The sequence below is a fragment of the Pseudorasbora parva genome, chromosome 3 (genome assembly GCF_024679245.1).
Source record: "Pseudorasbora parva isolate DD20220531a chromosome 3, ASM2467924v1, whole genome shotgun sequence".
NCBI classification, from domain to species: Eukaryota; Metazoa; Chordata; class Actinopteri; order Cypriniformes; family Gobionidae; genus Pseudorasbora; species Pseudorasbora parva.
This window is the reverse complement of record NC_090174.1, coordinates 6561267-6582342: the sequence shown is the minus strand read 5'-3', so window position 1 is coordinate 6582342 and position 21076 is coordinate 6561267. Positions and strand designations below refer to the sequence as shown.

General features: G+C 36.4%; 1 protein-coding gene across 4 annotated transcripts in view; it reads right to left on the bottom strand.

The window, feature by feature from the left end:
* Positions 1-21076, bottom strand: part of zbtb20 (zinc finger and BTB domain containing 20) — a 93033-nt gene that overhangs the window by 18096 nt on the left and 53861 nt on the right. For all 4 annotated transcript variants that reach the window (XM_067437694.1, XM_067437691.1, XM_067437692.1 and 1 more), the window contains exon 2: positions 2945-3131. The gene's annotated coding sequence lies outside the window, so the exon portion shown is untranslated. The remainder of the gene's footprint in view (positions 1-2944; positions 3132-21076) is intronic.

Sequence of the window (21076 nt, the reverse complement as noted above, 5' to 3'; positions counted from 1 at the left end):
TTTCTCTTAAGTCTGCATGAAATTGATGTTGCAATAGTCTTTTCTTCCTTATCATAATGTATATAAGAGTAAAACAAGAAAAAATGTAGGGTGAGACTTGATTTTTTGTGCACATGTTGCTGTTGGTATATGCATGTGTTTCTTTAGATGCCGCATCTACAGATCTGCAAATATGTTGATAGAATTGTTGCATTATTCACAGATTAACAAATAAACGTAAACCGATTCACAAAAAGTCATATACCTTGTACTACCTATAAATGAGCAAAGTTATTTCAGGTTAAGACCTGATTGTAAAGCAAATCGTAATTGTTTGTAGATAGAACATTGGTCAGCACAATGTGGCTGTAGTGTTTACTGATTGGCTTAAGTAGACAGTGGGTGGAGTCCTCTTATTTTTGGATTTGTCTGCATGCGATGCTAGAATTGTTTCAAAATCCACAAATACGTGCGGGAATCTACAAATGCACAGGAAGCGATTCACACACGTGTGTGTGCAGCAGTTCACAAATGCACAGAGAGGGATTCATAAATGAATGCCAGGAAGAGTTGTGTTTGTGACAAAATGCATTTGTAAATATTTTTTTATTTGCAAATCTCATTTTATTTATTTACTGTATTTCTTTATTTTTTAAACTGTGGATCTTAATCTTTTCATTTGTGAATTTGATACATTTCTGTGAATATCAAAAAAAAAAAAAAAAAAAAAAAAAAAAATATATATATATCTGTGAATCTCAATTTATATTTGAAATAATGCAACAAATCTATCCCCATATGCAAGGGGTTCCTTTACAAAGGAACTGATGATGATCTTGCAGCAGCATGATTTATTAACTAGCACACGGCACTTTCAGTAAGTTTGTGCAACATTATGTTGGACCCCGAAATGGATATGGGCAACACAATGCAGTTGCTAAGGTGATCTGATTGGTTGTAGTGCATTGCTGTGAGGTTCTGGTAACACTTTATTTTAGGGCTCAGTTATTAACTAATAACTAGTTGCTTATTAGCATGCATATTACTATGATATTGTCTGTTTATTAGTAGTACTTCTAAAGTACATAATGCCTTATTCTGCATGACCTTATTCTATATCCCTTAATTCTACCCAATACCTAAACGTAAATGCTACAAAAACTTATCTTACTAACTATAAATACGCAGTAAATTAGGAGTTTATTGAGGCAAAAGTCGTGTTTTGGGTAGTTCATAGCACAGGACGTACGTGATCCCTTGTGAAAAAGAAGTGCGCTCAACTGTGGCCCTGTCCCAAATGGCACCCTGAACACTTGCGGTCTTCCTACGAGTCTGCACTTTCATGACATAACGCCGCTTTGACTGTCGAGAAGTTGTCTGCTGTGGAGCTCGCTTCAGAGCAGGCTCGGCAAAAGCGTGCATCAAGGACACATATAAACCACAAAAGGAGCGCCCGCGAGCACTCTTCTGAAACCTGAAATGACAAATGGGACACCCTACGGTCTAGTCAAATACATGCACACATGGCGGCCATTGGATGTCCACAATTGTCTGACATTGTAAGTGCATATGAAGTGTGCCATGTGAGACAGGACCTTCACTGAATGTGCACTTGTAGTGTACTTCACATCCTAATAGTGTATTTAAAAACTGTACTTGCAGATAATATATTAATTAAAAAAAGGACACTACTTAAAGAGAGTACATTCATGACTAAGTTTCTCAAGATACTTTTAAAGGTGCACTTTGTATTAATTTCAAATTAAACGTTTTACTTTAAAGAAATTTAATTAAATTAAATAATTATGTTTGAAAAATCTTTTGTTGTCCAGAAGTGCACTTATTTTTTATGTTTAACATATTAAAGCACATAAAGTACCTGATTATAATTTTAATTACATTTACAGTTCATACATTTTAGAAAGTTAGAAACTAAATTGCAACTTTATCATGTGCAATTACAAATGTATTTAAAAGTTTCAACAGAAATGACATTGAAGTATATTTTAGTTTACCATAATAATGCTTCATTCGGCATTATACATTATTTCAAAGACAGCAGACGTGATTATGAAATGACATTAGAGATGTACTTAAATCCTACTTAAATAGGCAAAAATAACTCTAAAGCTCATCACATTTATATAAATTTGAACAATAATACATGTTCAGTTAACTGCAATTAACATTCAGTTGCATGCCCAAAAGCATTACCTTCAGTTTGCATGTAAATGTATTCAAAGTATAATATTTCCATAACAAGTACTCTTTTTGAAAGTATGCTAAAGTGTACTTATTTTTCACAAGGGTATCCTTTCAAGAAAGAGAACTGGCAGACAATTTGATGGCAGTTAGACAAGTGCGTGTGTCTGTAGGGAGCACAACAACACTGATAAGCAAACATTTCAATAGAACAAAAAATAAGGATTTAAATTTTGCATAGAGAAAATTAAGCATATTTTAGGAGCACAATCATTTGTAAGTATTATGCCATTATTTTCATGACAATTAAGCACGTTCCTCATCCCCAACCCCTAAATTCTCATTACTGTAATGCATCCATTTTATTTTTTGAGATTTTATGTAATTTTCATTATTTTCAATGATGATTTTCATTATATTCTCATTACTGTAATAAACAGGCGGAGTGTGTGGAAAGCTTAGCATGACGTGTATATACATGACTACAGATGTTAGTGATAGAGAATTCAGTTTGCAGCTCTGAGATAATGCTTCCTGTAACCCAAATACAGTTATGCCTATATATGTGTATATTCAACACACTAAGTATATGGTGCAAACAGATCTGTGTGTTGTGGAATTGTGCAATTCTTTAATATCAGAAAGAAGGAAGGAAGGTTCATATTTAGAGGTCATCATCACATTGCAAAACAACCCTGAAAAACGGTCTGATATTAAGCATTAATCAAGCAGAGAGAAATGAACTGAAGCTGGGCACACTTACAGTCTGATGGTGTTCTGTTAGGTAATTGTGTGTATGTGGGTGCGTTTGTGTATCAGGCTGGTGAAGAGGCACTGGTTAGATGCTACAGGTTGCTGGTGGTGGTGGTGCAGCGGAAGAGGTCAGTCGTTAGCCACTCATTTCATTTCGGTCCGGCCACAATCTAACCTCATGCAGAATCAGTGTCGCCCTGCAAATAAAGCAGAGATAATAACATTTTATTGCCTTTTTTTAAAGATAAGCTGTGCAACATGGGAGAATGATACTTTTCAAAGTAAAAAAACATTTTCCATCAAATTCATCAACAACAAAAAAAGAAGACGAAAAAAAGCAGTCAATAAGCAACAAGCCCCCCAAAATCAACGACTGCTAATTTTATATAACGGTTAGTTACGGTCCTCGAGGCCTTCCAGTTTCAGCGCGTGTATCACCAAAGCCACTGGAAGGCAAGCCTGCAACCTTTAGCCAAAAAAGCTTAACGGCTAATGCTGCTAACGCTGTGGTACGCAGGGAAGGAGACCAGAGGCTGTTTTTTAATGGATGTCAATGGAGAAGAGGCTTCACTTCACTAAAGAAAATAGTTTATCAATTAATGAATCGACAGCCTGTATGTTAATCTTCAACATGTTTTACACTAACCAGTACTTTTGCTGGGTACGATATGTATTTTTTTCTATGATAAAAAGGTTATTTTATAAGAGAAGGCAGAGAGGGGAATGTTGTGACGGATAGGACTTATTTACAGCATCACCATAGTATTTAAAGGCACAATATGTACATTTTCATCACTCATTCAAAACAGAGGCATATCTTGATGATGCCTTGATTTCACTGAGCTTTTATTCGACCACAGACGAGAGCTTCTGCTTCTCCTGCTCATGTGTATGTGGGGTAACGCAGCACTGTTTAGAAACATCTGAGTGTGTTGAACGTGATGCTACTCTCTGCGTTTGCTCGGCGACTACTATGAGACACTTGTTCACACTGCACAAATCGATATTAGGCTCGGTAAAACGTAGTACTCGTGGTAAATCAAGGAAACCAGATTTAAAAAATAAGACTAACTGTGTCGAGCTATATAACAATGATTGATGAACAATGGTGATGAATATCTCCAAAGAGTTTCTCACCTGTCTAATAAAACACATGATGTATGAAAGCATCTTCGCTGTTCCCATGGAAATCAAGGGTAACACGGGTAATAAACTGATACAGATGTTTTCTTTCTGTGGCTTTCAGGTTTTACCAGTTATGATAAGACTTTGATTTTCATTTGAAAACTTTCTGTGAGACGTAAGTTCACAAACAGTGCGAGTGAATCACCGTGTGCGTGCACTCCCTTTCCCTCAAAATGCTAAAAATGGCTTCACATCAACGCATCGCATCTGCACTAAAATTAGAGCTGTACAGTTGACACAGGTTTGCCATTTGCACAATCGAGGCAGTGTCGCATCGTCATTAAAGTTTATCAATTGCACTTATTTTTAAGTCTTGCCAGTGTTCAAACCGCTCAGCACTCGCACGCTCTCCAAGAGACCGTGAGCACGCATACACACACACACACACACACACACACACACACACACACACACACACACACACACACACGCACGCACGCACGCACGCACGCACGCACAGGCCATTTCACAAAAAGCTTGCGAGTACAAATGGCTCTGAAATGGTCAAATACACAAATACACATAAATGCATGTACTACTAAATTACCGCCTTGATGAGTGTGCATGTTAACCCCGTTGTGACTCACGAGTGAACGTTAACTTCATGTATCTGTGTATTCACTCTTAAAGTGACAGCAGTCAAATAAACTTTCTCTTTGTCTACTGTTGTTTGATTAACCTTAATGACACATTCAGGGAAGACCAAAATTAAATTACATTACATTTCTTTAGTATTTCTTGCCTCAATACCAATGTTAGACCTACCTGTACAATTGTTAGACCAATGTTATACCTACCCCTTTTTAAAAAACAAAAATGCACTGCATGATCAAAGATTTAGGTGAGATAATACATTTATATGTCTGTAAAATTCCCTATATAATTCTACATGATAAAAAGAATGCTTCTAATAGATCGGTATCGGATCGGCAGATACTGCTTGATGTGATCATCTCCAAAAATCCTGATCGGAGCATCTAATATAATTACAGAGGCTGTACAGTTATTTATTTATTTATTTTTTTGTGAGCATCTGAAGTGTTGACATGTGTTGACCGATCTAAAATGGCGGCTCGTTGACTTGCCTGGTGCAGTCAAATGAATACATTCTATGGTTACACACAGTGTTTTTTAAGACACTTTTGCCACACTTGTCCATCATAAAATTTTGTTTGCTATATTTCTAATATTTGCTGTGCTCTATACAGTACAGTATATGTGCATTGATCAATCTTAAAATGTAAATAAAAGCCTAAATTAAATCTGCTCGTCATAGAAAGCCATTGTGTCTCTTCAGAAGACTCCTCAGAAGATTAAACCGCCCAATTCATATGGCTTTTGTTCACGATCTCTTTGTTAACTTCAACTAACACCAACTAACATTGTCTACTAACATCAAAGTTTTGGTTGTGTGGACTTTCAATGGAGGGACATAAATCTCTCAAGTTTCATTAAGATTATCTTCATTTGTGTGAGTAAATGAAACTTTAAGTGAGTAAATGAAAACAGAATGCAATTTTTGGGTGAACTCACTCTTAACAAATAACAAAAGCGTCTCATAACAGGCTTTCACCTCCTAAACTTAAAGCTTTAGCCTGTAATTGGTAAACCCTCTGCCTACGGCAAAGTAAAGCAGTAAGCCCATATGAGGTTTATAGAGATTTTAGATCAGCTGTTAGGTACTCCTAGTCCTAGGTGTGGTAAAACACTGGCTTTATTGCTTTTATTAAATGGTTACGACACATAAAAGAAGAAGAGATCAGAGGAAATACTGTACCGGACACAACAATCTTGCTGTTCGCTATGCACAAAATATAGGGGGAAAAAAATATTGAATTGGTTTTGGGGTTTATATATATATATATATATATATATATATATATATATATATATATATATATTGCTAAGCAGTTACATAAGTGCCATCTACTGACGGAAAGTGGATTTGCATATCCATTCAGTCCGTTCGCTGTTTTTGTTTTGTTCAGGCGTGTCTTATGGAACATAATTTCACAACTTTAAAGTCAGACCCTTCAGCAAATAGAGCAAATAAACAACAAATACATTTACTAATCAGAATTGGCCAATAAGCTTGGAAATTGGCCATCAAAAAATCATGATTGGTGCATTTACAATTTGTAAAAAAAAAAAAAAAAAAATGATATGCCTTTAAGTAAAATGACATAGTACTAATAAACAGTATTTAGTATTTACTTACATTTATTGTTTACACTTTATTTTACAAATGTAAAATGTCCTTGTTACAGTGTAATTATATATTTAAGTACTGAGTAATAATAATTAACTAGTATAGGGTTAGGGTAGGATTTGGTTGAGGGTTAGTCGCATGTAATTATGCATAATTAACTGTTATTACATGTAACATATACAACAAGGACGCTGTAAATTAAAGTATTACCATTTATTTTGTTAATGAAAATCCAGACTCTCTCATTAGTAACTTTATATTTTTTTCCCATTGAAGTTTAAATAAGAGACATCTCTGTATTAATGCTCTCATGCTCACAAAAACTAGGACAGGGAAGGCACTCATATCCTATATGTCACGTGGCCATGGCTGCATTTATAATCCCAATCATATTTGTCGAAAAAAAAAAAGAAACCGAATGAATGCATCCCTAAAGCAAAATTAGCGCCTCAGAAAAGCACTGGCATAAACCCAAAACAAGGCAAACATAGATCATAAAAACTGATCTTTCCACCATGCCTTCTTATGAAAAACACCAATCCGCCACTCTTTGTACTTTGTGAACCTACAGTGTGAAGAAAAGGCTGTGACTCTGTAACTTCCTGTCCATAGCTATGGAGTCAGGAAGCAGTCCCTCTGGGTTATCACACAGACACATTTGTGACAGGCTTGTGGACACACTTCACCACCAATTACAGGGTCAAACTCATCCGAAGGAGAAATCATATGCTCACTGGGCCAGGTGTTATTATGCAAGAAAGAGATGAAAGAATGGTCAGTCCGTCAGCCACACCCATCCTTTCCACACCACAGCCGATCACACACACACACACACACACACACACACACACACACACACACACACACACACACACACACACACACACACACACACACACACACACACACACACACACACACACACACACACACACACACACACACACACACACACACACACACACACACACACACACACTCTCTCTCTCTCTCTTTCTCTCTCTCTCTGGAGTAAAGAAAAGTGAGTATGTTGATTTATTTCACCAATTAAACTAAAGAAGTCAGCCCTATTTTATTTCACATTAATTCAAACTCGGATCATGCAAGGCTGGTACCTAATGTCCACTCTAGGCATGTTATGAATTCACATTACCCATACTATTTTTGCACTATGCATTATGTTTACACTGCAAAAACGGAAAATTATGCGCATTTTCTCTATAGGCATTGAATACACATTCTACATCTTCCAAAGTATGCATGCTGTATAGAAATATCGATGGGGAAAATGCCCCGTTAAGAACAATGTGCATTTATTTTTAAATTGTAACATTTCAAAATAGGTTTAGCATGTGCAAGATTATCAAATAAAATAATAAATCATCTGTTTTGATTTGTGTTTTGACAATTTAGATGAATAATTGAATAGCCAATGCCAGACAATGCAGAATCCCAGAAAAAGATACTCATCTGAGAGGTAAATTTATTCTATGACTTATATACAGGCATATGAATATATACATATTTAATTGCCCATATTTTAACTGAAGATAGCCCATAATAGCAACACAATGATTTCCCTCAATTAGCCTATAGGTCTTTAAGCATATCAAAGACGTTTGAAATGTCAGTCTTACTCATGGAATTATTGAATCATAACCCTTATGAATTACAATAAGTATTAAATTAAAAAATAGTAACAACACGTCACTCGGCTGCTTCTGTCCCAATTCTCTGAGACAAAACACATTAATGTGTCCACAAATCCCTCATTAATAAATAGACACAAAAAGACTTTGATATTCAACATAATACGGTGTTTTAGATCACTGTTTTCCACAGATTAGATGAATTAACCTCAAAACAGTTTCAACTGACTATAAATCTTATAAATGTTGATATTCGGATGAAATGGCAGAAATGAAAAGAGGATACACATCAAATAAGTTGAGATGAGAATAAATAAATGAATAAATACATAACAAAAATTTAAGGACGTGTGGGGGGGTGATCTTAACATCTTTTTCATGATGCAAAGATGGTTTGTACTCTGAAATATGAAGACATATTTTACAGATATTAGGATTAAAATGCAAAACATTTCTGAAAAGATAACTGAGAAGTAATGTAGTCTTGATAAAATGCAGCACAAATGCAGTTGAAATGATCTTATTTACAAGATGACCACACATGGCTGACATGACACTGTCATATTTATCTTTTTTTATTACAACTCTGCATCTTCTTCTAGTCCATATCTAAGTTGGAGGCACATCAATAAAATAAATCATGACTGTTTTCCATTCCAAACACAGACTCTAAAAGTCTCTCAAAGCAACACAAGTAGTGTGTCCATCTTAATTTGAGCAATAGGCACCTTGTTACAGTACAGTAAATTTGATTTGAAGGTTTGTTTCATCCAAAAAATTACAATTCTGTAAGTATGTACTAACCCTCATGACGTACCAAACCAGTTCTACCTTGATACACAAATAGAGGACTTTCAAGAGTTGCACTGGTCACTCTTTTACATGCAACTTTAATAAATGAAACTTCAAAGATCATAAGAGGACCATAGAAGTATCCCAAAAGTGGCCAAAACCATTTGGGTGCTATATTCCAAGTCTTCAGGAATATAGCACCAAAGTTAGTCAGACCAAAATTTGTTCTTCACTGATGTTGTTACTCTTTTTTTCTTCTTTTTTTATGGGAAACTGCAGCATTTATCATAAATGATTTATCCGTGCACATCATTATTTTTTAATTCATGCCCCTTTAATTTAAATACCTCTCCCTCTTCTCTGATGGTGTGTTTACTGGTGTGAGGGCGGAGCAACCTGTCACTCACATGAGATCCAATAGCAAACCCCTACCAAGCAATCTATTTCCCATGAACAAAATTAAGTCCTGTCTTGTCTTGTTCAAGAAGCTGTCTAACTTAGATGCAGCGTTGTCACAATAATGGAATTTCCAACTTCGATATGATACCTTGAAAAATATTGATATTTGATACCATTTTCAGAACCACTGGGAAAACTGCTATATATCTCGTCATACATATTATTTGTTATTATCTCGTAATTATTTAACAAGAAGACTTTATTTGAATTACATTTTCAAATAAATAAATAAATAAATACAAGTAAACAGTCAGTAATAAAATAAGAACGAATAAACAAATAGAAAACGATAGCACAAATAAATACAATAGAATAAAGACATAAAATAAAATTAATAAGAAATTCAGGAGGGTCTAACAGTAGTATTCAGCTATGAAATACTACATAAATGAAAGTAATCCAATGTAATAACACTGGATAGTTTTCAGTGTAAAAATGAAATACAGATGAATGCATACAATTAAAGTTACAAAAGTTATTCAGTCAAGAGCAGCGAGTGATTTTCTCTTTGTCATTTTGTCACATTACGGGCCAGATTTACTAACAGCTTGAGCCAATGGGCAATTCCAGCGTTATGGATGTGACATTTGAACTCATAATGACAGCTGAAATGTCTCAGTAAAAATCTATTTCTTACAATATTTATATTGGCAATGCATATTCTCAGAGCACCCTATCTGGGGAATTGACAGCAAAAATATTATTTTCTAAATTATATTTAAGACCCCCCAAAAAAGGAATATAGTTGTGCGTTATGGATGTGACAGGAAATGACAGTGTTTTCAGTGTACTGTTCGATTTTCTTTAAAGTCTGTGAACTTTTAAGTCTAATGTATAAATATTGCTATCCACATGAGGAAGGGGTCTTATTTGAAAATAAAAATATCAATGTATAAAATGTATATAAAATTTATGAAGTGTATCATGAGAAAAAACAACGTTATGGATGTGACAAAACCCTGTTATGGATGTGACGAGTCTGAAATACACATAGAATCTGTTTGGAAAATCAATGAACAAACCATCATGGCACATTTGTTGACACATAAAATTACTCTAAATGTTAATTTAATAGTAATCTAGTTATATCAATGACTCATATGAAGTAGCCTGACCTGATTTAGTTGAGATAGCCCATTCTTTCATTGTCTCAGGTAAGATGGGTCTTAATCAACATGTAAATATCATGACAATAAAATGACTTATATATATATATATATATATATATATATATATATATATATATATATATATATATATATATATATATATATATATAAATATATAAGGGCTGGGTAAAAATATCGATTCATCAATGCATTGCAATTATTTGTTTCTCAATTCAATATCGATTAATCAAATCCTATGAATCGATTCAGCCCACCGGCCAGTGGCGGCGCTGTGGGCAACACTCTAGTGAGAGCATTCAGCGCTGTACACAAGACGTGCTTTACCAAAACAGCAGCTGCACTCCGTTCAAGCCTGCACCACTAAAGGCTGCAACATACTCCGCAAGAACAAAGAAAGAAGTTCTCGCTCCCAGGGCTGCGAGAACAAAATGACGTCATGTTGTTCTCAGCCCTGGTTTGTGAGTTCTCGCAGCTTGTTCTCGACACATTGCCTGAGCAGAACTTTTTTCTTGCGGTTGTCCGAGAACTATTGCGTGATTGGTCATACATTTAAAGTGGGTGTGGTTAATGCGGAGAAACGCAGATGATCGGCACCTGCTTTTCTCGTGAAGTATGAATGTACTTCTGCCAGAACGAACTTTGTTCTTGTTCTTACCACCTCGAGAAAACAAACAAATTTCTTTGTTCTTGCAAAGTATGTTCCAAGATTAACGTTAAAAGCCGACGTTTGGGCTCATTTTGGATCAGCTGCTCAGTTGTTCAGTGTTATTGCGCCACAGAATCAACACTGGCCGTGTTGGCGACATGCTTTCATATCGTGGCAACGCGCGCAGTCATGTAGACCACTGCACTCTCAATAGTTGTAAAACAAACCACCGCTCTCAATACATTTGAATGGCCTAAGTGGACAGACACTTCACTATACAGTTAATTGCTTTCGAATCTGTGTAATGTTGTAATGTTATAATATCAATCCACTTTGTTTTATGAATATGCACATTTTGTGCTTCTGTTTAAATTTCTTTCATAACTTGAATGTATAGGAAGAAAGAAAAATACTTTCTACTACTTACAGTTACATGCACTTTAGAGGTGTTAATAAAGCACCTGTTTGTAACAGGTGTGGTTTGTATTCAACACATGTAAAATATTGTACAATTTATTCTGCTTGGAAAAATGCTGGGGTCAATTTGTTCTTACACATTGATAATACTGCACACATTATTAAAAAATATACTCAGGTACTTAATTACTTGTGTATTTACATATTAATCAATCGATATCGAAGCTAATAAATCAATATCGAATCGAAATCGAATTGTGAAATTCCTAACAATACCCAGCCCTAATATATATATATATATATATATATATATATATATATATATATATATATATATATATATATATATATATATATATATATATATAATATATACACATACATCGAATTTAATCGAATTTATTTATCACATCATTCAGAGAGTGACCATTTGTTTTGTTAACATTTACTTATGATTGTACTTATAGCCTAATAACCTAAGGCTATGTTACAATTCACTGAAACACAGAGGAGAAGTATGTTTATCACTGCCATGCCGCCAGCGACAGAAAAACACATTTATATCACGTGTGAGTTTGATTTTAGAATTTTCTTTATATGTAACGTCACATCCATAACGCAAAAATAAAATGTTTACAAGTAATAAAAGAGCATGAAATGTTCATCACATGATACATTTATATAAGTTAACATTGCACAGAAATGCTGGACATTTTTTTAACAACACTGTATATGTAGCATAAACTTATCCTCTAAAACGTTATGGATGTTACATGGCCCTGGAACTCAACGACACATTTAATAAGAGGCTTATAAATTCATAGAACTTTACTGTTAAAGCATGCTAATTGAACACAGTGCTTAATCATCCCCTTGTTAATCAGGAAATTGCCAAATAATAAACTTTTGCTGAAACATTGAGTCTATATATTTCCTTTTCTTGATAACACTAAAAAACAGATATTTTAAAAACTCTTCTTGCATTGGTACACACCTTATTTATGGTGTAATAAACCAACAAATACCTAAACAATTCAATGAGAATGGTTGCATACAATAAAGTATAGATCCAAGTAAACATTTTAAGAACAAATCTGTTTGTGTGTCACCAACTTTTTTTTTTCATCGTAAAGATGACCTTTGCATGGAATTGCCCCAATACAACCCCCCTTTTTGGTGTTAAAAATCTACTTTCAGGATTTACCATAGGCACACAGGGAAAAATGTAGCCTAGAAATCTAGACGCACCCTCGCGGCAGCAAATTTAATTTGCCCGCAAGTGCCGTCTAGGAACTCTCAATACCATTCTGAGTTGTGTTCCTCAAAATCTGGACGGCCCAATCACATCGTGTATAGAGTCGGTGGGCGGGGCCATAATGACGACGGCCGAGTTGCGTTTGCGTGCTTCTAGTAAACACAGAAACTGGCGAACTGCGGCGGTCTTTCGAATCAGCTCTGACCGCGACCCTGGAAGACTTGGAGTTAAGCTTTTCTCTGAGAAAAGAACAAAGAACGGCACTGAAGTCATTCTTAAAAAGGGAAGATGTGTTCGTAGTTTAGCCGACCGGATACGGCGAATGTTTAATCTATCAACGAGCTCTGCTTCACCTTCGTTGCTCTGGTTGGTGTAGCGCTCGCTATCCTATTGCGTGCAATGAGAGTTTGAAAGACAACCGTTTATCCCGCCCCTCGGACTGAAAAGGCGTGGACAGGGTTATTTTCGCGGCTGACTTTATTGCGTATGCATTTGTAGGAGTTTCCCTTTCAGACGCAGTATTAATGGGAGGAGAGTATTTAAAAAATTCATGCAAGGTGATTTACTAAGGTTTGCTCTCATCAATTTACCGGTGTTTGTGTCATTATTTACCTCCCAAAAAAGCATGTCTTTAACCAGGCATTAACGATTAGATTGCATGGGTCAATATGGAAATGATCCGGCTGTCCACTTCATTCTGCACTTTTATGGAATTGCACTCTCACACTAATTTGCCCTGTTTAGTAAATCTGTCCTTATGCACAGATCTAATATACTGTTACACAACATGTGTTTTCTTTCTTAACTATTTACATTCTAAAACTTACTATATTTATCCGAATACTCACCAAGATGGGCATTTTCACATAGTTTTGTATGTATTTGATTGTTTAATAATTAATTACAATTCATCGCATTTATAAAGCGCTTTTCTGGGTACTCAACATGGAAGTGGGGGAATCTCCTCAACCACCACCAATGTGCAGCACCATCTGGATAATGATGGACAGGGGCCACTGGGCAAACTTGGCAAAATTTGGGATTTTTAATGACCACAGAGAGTCAGGACCTCAGTCTCATCTGAAGGATGGATCAATAAGCTCAATACGTCACAAAAAAAAAAGGTAATTTGGTAATCGTGAGCTGTTTGAGTGACGGCTTTATGTGAGCGGCACTTATATAGATCAGGGGTGCACATGCTTTTGGTGTGAGCACGAAACCTGCGGGAAAGAAATATCGTGTGAGTGAATGATAGGAGGTGGGTGTGTGTCAATTCTACCGGAGAGAAGAGAGAGTAAGAATCCACAGCTTAGTGTATCGATACGGCAAAAAAAGAGTATTGGAACAGTTTCAGATTTAGTTTCAGAATTTATGCATATCGAAATGCATAGATGTTTTTAATAAGACTACTTAGATATACGTCACAATCATGGACTTTAAAAACAGATGGACAACGCAACTCTCTTCCACTGTAGTACGTGAAGCCTCCAGTGTCGCATGGCGCTGGCCTATTGAGCCTGGAGTCTGCGCAGTAGTGAGCGTGAAGTAGAGCCGCAATATCAAGGTCCCGCTCATAGACTGCTGCAGCTTAATCAATCACACGCCCCTGAACATTATTGTGAACTAAAACAGTTATGGAAATGTAGAAATTAAAGTTTAAGCTCCAATCTCGTCATGCAGTTCCTGAAAATGTCCATTGATTCGCTCAGAGAAGCTGTCAATCACAATGTCACACCCCTATTTTTATAGCATCAAATAAAATAACTGAAACCAAATTTATTTAAAGACCGTACATTTAAAATAACATCAGCGTGATAAAAACTACAATGAAAGAAACCATCTTTGGAAAAAAAAAATATTTGAAGTGTAATTTGATCGCTTCGTTTGTCTATGTCCCCTTTGATTAGATGGCGAAGTTTATGAGCTACTGCATCCAGACACCTGATCAAAATGCTTTGGCTTCATTTTTCAGGACTTGTGTGACACACTTGGCCACAACCAAGCAGCAACCTTCTCCAGTTTCTGTTGAAGCCAAAATGGAAGTGAATCTTATTGAGCTCCATGTTAAAATGCCCAACTTTACAGCAGAAAAAAAGCATGTTTACAGCCTGTACAAATTGTGGTTTTGGTCTATACGGCGGTGAAATCATTCATTTTTGTTTGATTGACAGGTGAATAGCCATTTATCTGCATGTCTGTTAGACATCACGTCACCTCAGCTCCGCCCACTTCTTGCTTCTTTGCCCATTTTCTGTTATCCTGGCGTGATACGCGATGATGTGCTGACAACGGCCAGCTCGTCTCTACTTTACGCTTCAAAACTGCTCTTCGGAATCCTATAGGTGACGTCACGGACAATACGTCCATATTTTTTACAGTCTACGGTCACAACAGGGAAGAAAAGATAATTCCAGCTTCTGTTTCATGCCGACTTTAAGTCCTAATTATTGTTGCCGCAAAAATACTGCTAATTCCAAAGTATCAAGCATTGACTTGAAGCACTAGTTTACAGGCCTTGCTCTTATATATGTATCTTATACAATATACATTTTTATTTATTTTTAAAGGGCTAACCTACTTTTAAAATAAGGAAGAGGACAGGCGCAGTGTGACACTGTCAGTTCGCAGCATTTCATATGTAAAGCCCTAAAAAAGACACAGTCCTTGGAGATTTGATGATCCTTTACCTTCCCCTCTCTCCTTCCTCATCATGCAGTGAGTGAAGTTAGCCTAAGATTTGATTTAGTCTTTGTCTAGAGTAGACCATTGTGTCATGCCCATGTTCTGGCTCTGTGAATGGATCCAGCATCAGTAGGTCACAGTCACCATCCATCGATTCAAAACAGCAGCTGTGGCGCTATCCACACAAACTCTCTCTCTCTCTCTCTCTCTCTCTCTCTCTCTCTCTCTCTCTCTCTCTCTCTCTCTCTCTCTCTCTCTCTCTCTCTCTCTCTCTCTCTCTCTCTCTCTCTCTCTCTCTCTCTCTCTCTCTCTCTCTCTCTCTCATTCTTTCTGTAATATCCTCAGCATTCATCAGAATGACGAAAGACAATCATTTTATCACTGAAAGCACAAACATCTTATAGGGTGGAACATGTGATTAAACAGAAAGATCCGACTCTGGATGAGCCACACTTGAAAGCCGTTGCAAAATTCACACACTGATATTAGCACACCTGTGACCACACATCAATCAAATTTTATATTAATGCTCCAAGTTGCCGTGTTGCTTGGCAACCATAAACAGCAAAGATTCTTGTATTGCACACCTGCACATTTTTTTTAATTGATGTGCAATACACAAAAGAGCACACTTTTATTAAAAAGATAAAAACTTTTTTTTCCTGCATAGTTTTACACAAAATGCTAAATCACTAAATTGAACATGCACATATAATGAGGTCATATGACAAGCACTGTGGCTTACAATGACTTTTAAGTTCATATCACTATTAACTATTTAATAAAAAGAAAGAAAAAAACTGTTCATATTACAGCAAGCAGTACGTGAGTGTTTCTTTCTGAACAGATATGGTCAGTGTTTATGTACAGATGGCTTTAGTCACTGCCATCATGTCTAGCAGTTTTTTTTTTCATCTCACGCACTGAGCATTTTTTACATATCTAAAAGGATTGTGTTTTTTTAAACAATTAAAGGAATTAATTTTTTACTTACTAATTTGCTAGTCATTGCAGGTGGTATTATGGGGAGAAAGCTTTCTCATTAAAGAGAGCTTATTATTGTACCTTCATGAAGCTCTTTTCCATGACAGTTTAAAAGTTGTGACTGCAGTTTTAGCAGAGGTGGCCTGTTCCTCATACAAACAGGGCCCTATGATCTCCACAATGAAGAAAACACAGATGGAATCGCGGAATCCAGTCATAAAAACAGAATTTATCAAACGAAATATCATGGAATTTGAATATGAATGGAAATATGAATCCTGCATGTTCTGTGTATGTCTCTTTGAGAATGAATGGAGCACTGTGTCCTTTACCACACACACACACACACACACACACACACACACACACACACACACACACACACACACACACACAGTTTTCAGCCTCTGCTGCCTCACTATATGAGGACATGAATGCATGAACTTCATCTCCTGAGTCACTTCGCAAGCATTTTCAATAGATAAGCCATATCTTATACACACTAAAGGTCAAAATAAATGTATGATTAAGCTTGAATTAATTGTGACGGAAATGTATACAGTAGAATTTAAACACATCCCAATATAATAATACTAACACTAATAATAATATATTTTTTATTAGGGCTGTCAATCGATTAAAATATTTAATCACGATTAATCGTATATTGTCACGAGTTAACTCGCGATTAAAGAGATACTTCACCGCCTTCTTATATTAAAATGTTATTCCTTTAACTATGACTAGTTGACACACACCTCTCTCGTCTCAGTGCATGCACTTAATCTCGGTGACGATCTGATAGCATTTAGCTTAGCCCACTAAGCCCAGTTCATTCACTATGGTACCAAACAGAGATCAAGTTAGAAGTGACCAAACACCTCCACGTTTCCCCTATTTAAATACAGTTACACGAATAGTGAGGGAAGATGTTTCAGCCGGGACTTTTTACTGTGCCGAGTCGAAGTACTTTTAGAAGTGCTATTCCGCCATACATTATAGTTCTCCTTTTTAATCCGCTTAGAAAACAAGCGCCACGTTTTATTTTGCATTTTGTATCAGATCGTCACCGCGGGTCAGAGAGATTAAGTGCACGCACTGAGACGAGAGAGGTATGTATCAACAGTTTAATATGAAAAAGCGGTGAAGTAACCCTTTAATCGCAATTTAATAGCACATATTTATCAATTCTAAATGTACCTTAAATTAATATGTTTTTTGATTTTTAATACTCTAATCAACATATATGCATGCTTTATGCAAATGTACGTTTATTATTAGTGAAACCATACTTACAGCATGAAGACTAGACATGTATCAAAGGTCACAGATGTTTTTCAAAGAACTAGTTCATGTTTCTTAAAACTAAGCCTACAAATACAGAATAAGTAGTGATTTCCTCATTTTGAGAATATAAATAAAAAGATTTTTTACACTGGCAGTTTAATTCAGAACAGGGCACAATTTGTATGAAAAATTGGTAATGTGAAAGCTGTTATGCGGACCTGTGAGCGCACCAGTGCCACACCACACCTGGAGTAGGTCCATAATCCATGCATAGGAATTATAGTGCGGCCCCTTTAAGAGCTGGAATATAGTGTGGCCCCTTTAAGAGCTGGAATATAGTGTGGCCCCTTTAAGAGCTGGAATATAGTGTGGCCCCTTTAAGAGCTGGAATATAGTGCGGCCCCTTTAAGAGCTGGAATATAGTGCGGCCCCTTTAAGTGCTGGAATATAGTGTGGCCCCTTTAAGAGTTGGAATATAGTGTGGTCCCTTTAAGAGCTGGAATATAGTGCAGCCCCTTTAAGAGCTGGAATATAGTGCAGCCCCTTTAAGAGCTGGAATATAGTGTGGCCCCTTTAAGAGCTGGAATATAGTGCGGCCCCTTTAAGAGCTGGAATATAGTGCAGCCCCTTTAAGAGCTGGAATATAGTGCGGCCCCTTTAAGAGCTGGAATATAGTGCAGCCCCTTTAAGAGCTGGAATATAGTGCAGCCCCTTTAAGAGCTGGAATATAGTGGGGCCCCTTTAAGAGCTGGAATATAGTGCGGCCCCTTTAAGAGCTGGAATATAGTGCGGCCCCTTTAAGAGCTGTAATATAGTGTAGCCCCTTTAAGAGCTGGAATATAAGCTGTGTCTCATTTCAGAAGGCAGCGTCCTCCGGAGGTCGCATTTGAAAGGTGCATACGTCATAAGGCCGTCTCATTTCAAAAAAGTGAGTAGGACACTTCAAATGCGGCCTTCGAATGCGTCCTTCTTTCAGAGGATTTCGGAGTGTGCATGAGGTGTAACCTTCGCGGCTGGAGATAACCCATAATTCTTTGCATCGCCGTTAACAACCGTCATAAATTTTTTTTTATATTATATGAAAAAATGGCACCACTGCCAGATATACATGCGAGCGTAGGTGTGGTGTTTAAAATGTACGTTCAAGCTTGTTTTTATTTTTAAGCTGTATTACCTCAAACAGATAGTTGTGGTTAACAGGATTACAGCGCTTTAGTGCTTTTTAAACGTTTAGAACAGTACATTGATGTCAAGACAAGAAACATTTCATAGTAATTTTCAAGTTATAAATAATTTTCATTCATATAAACTGGCGTGAGAGCGCAACGAGTAGGGTTGGGCATCGTTTTGATTTGAACGATCAGAAATTTGAACGATTCTGATTCCGATTCCGATTCTTACTTTCGATTCCGGTTCTTTTCGATTCTCGATTCCGATTCTTTGAGGGGTGGAGTCAAAACATGTCACATCGATATTCAATGCAATTTTCAATAACACGGGGGGAAAACTCTGCATATACTGTCAATTAGATATTTTTTATATGATGACATATTACAAAAAATAGCACAAATAAATAAAATAGAATAAAATATATAAATGAAATAGACTGCTTTATTTTTTCAGGTAGGTCTAACATTCAGGTAAGAAACTGAATTAAAAAACGCAAAGTGGCTAATTAAATTTAAAATAACATTGGATAATGTTTTTTGCAAAAAAAAATAAATAGTTTCACATAAAACCATTAAAGTTACACACGTTGATCAGTCAAGAGCAGTGTGATCGTTTGTCTTTTTGTAGTTTGACTTTGAATAACAAATGACTGCTGTCCCTTTAAGAGCTGCCGCACGCATGGATCCTGAACACTGTTCCTGTTGCTCATCCTTCATTTCTTCCTGAATTGTTTATGACTGTGTTTACATTAATACTCTTCAAAATGTGCACTGAGAATTTGGTTGATTGTATTTGACCAATAATAAGCTGGAAAAAGAAGCAAATATTTGCACTTGTATGTCAGAGGGGGCTTTATTACGGTATGTGTGCGTGTGCGCTTCAGATGTGAGCCTGAAATCTGAGGGATTCGTAGAATTATGTTCAATCCCGCGCGAAATTCAGACCGATCACACACACTAACACTAACACGCTAAGGAGAGGAGAGGAGAGCAGCTGGGATCGATACTGTAGAAACTGAGCTATCTTATCTTTTCAGATATTTCAGTATCGATATTTTTGACAACACTAGTTGCACTGTGCCGACCAGGCTTTTTACAAGTGAAATAAATCCACACGATGATCGGAACCGAAAACAAATTTTCTAAACGATTCCAATGGAATCGTTATTTTTTAAACGGTTCCAAGTTGGAACCGGTTCTCGATGCCCAACCCTAGCAACGAGGCTGAACGTGTTGGCATAGCAATGTGATACTTCCTGCCTGTGTGTCCAACAAAGGACGTCTCGTTTAATTCTGATTGAGGACACGCCGTATACTGCATCCTACACAGGACGTGTCCTCCGGAGGACGCAGCCTTCGAAATTTAACGAAATGAGACACAGCTATAGTGTGGCCCCTTTAAGAGCTAAAATATAGTGCGGCCCCTTTAAGAGCTGGAATATAGTGTGGCCCCTTTAAGAGCTGGAATATAGTGTGGCCCCTTTAAGAGATGGAATATAGTGCGGCCCCGTGTGCGCCAAACTGTGCTGCGATTCACGAGAACAGTGAGAAAAACGGACTCGGGAGCGATCTTTTCAGAAAAGTAACCTGCATATTTGTTTTAGCCGATTGTAATGTATTTAGTTCAACAAAACACATGTACTGTAAATGGTGATGGTGTTAATGATTTACCTCAGACATGAGCGAGGGTGAGCTTCAGTGCATCGCTCGGACTGCAATGTGCTCAATGTAAAAACGCACTTTTCTATCAAACTGGTTTCTAATAAAAGTTAAACAGAAAATATGGTAGCTAACTGCATATTTGTTTCAGAGTAATGTTATTGTTAACCCTTTTCTTTCCCTATTAATGTTTGCTGCTGCATCCTTTACGTCTATGGCTGATCTCAATTTCTCCAACTACGGGCCACGGATCAAACAGAAAATGCGCACTGTGTTAATAAAATTACTGCCATTAAAATTAATTTGCGTTAACGCGTTATTAACGCGTTAATTTTGACAGTCCTAATTTTTATTCAAACTAAAAAATTTAAGGATTAATCGCAATTTTTCATGTTTTAATTTTAACAGTAAAACTCTAAGAGTAAATATATTTTTCATTTCATATCATTAAAAGATACATTAAAATGAATGTTTTTTGCCTTCATTTGATTAGGCAGAAAATTAAAAATAGAAATGATTTTTTTTAATGAATTCTATAATTAGACATACTTTTTGATTATTCAAATGTAATTAAACCGTTCAAATGGAATCCAGAAAACCTAAAACAGAATTTGGTTAA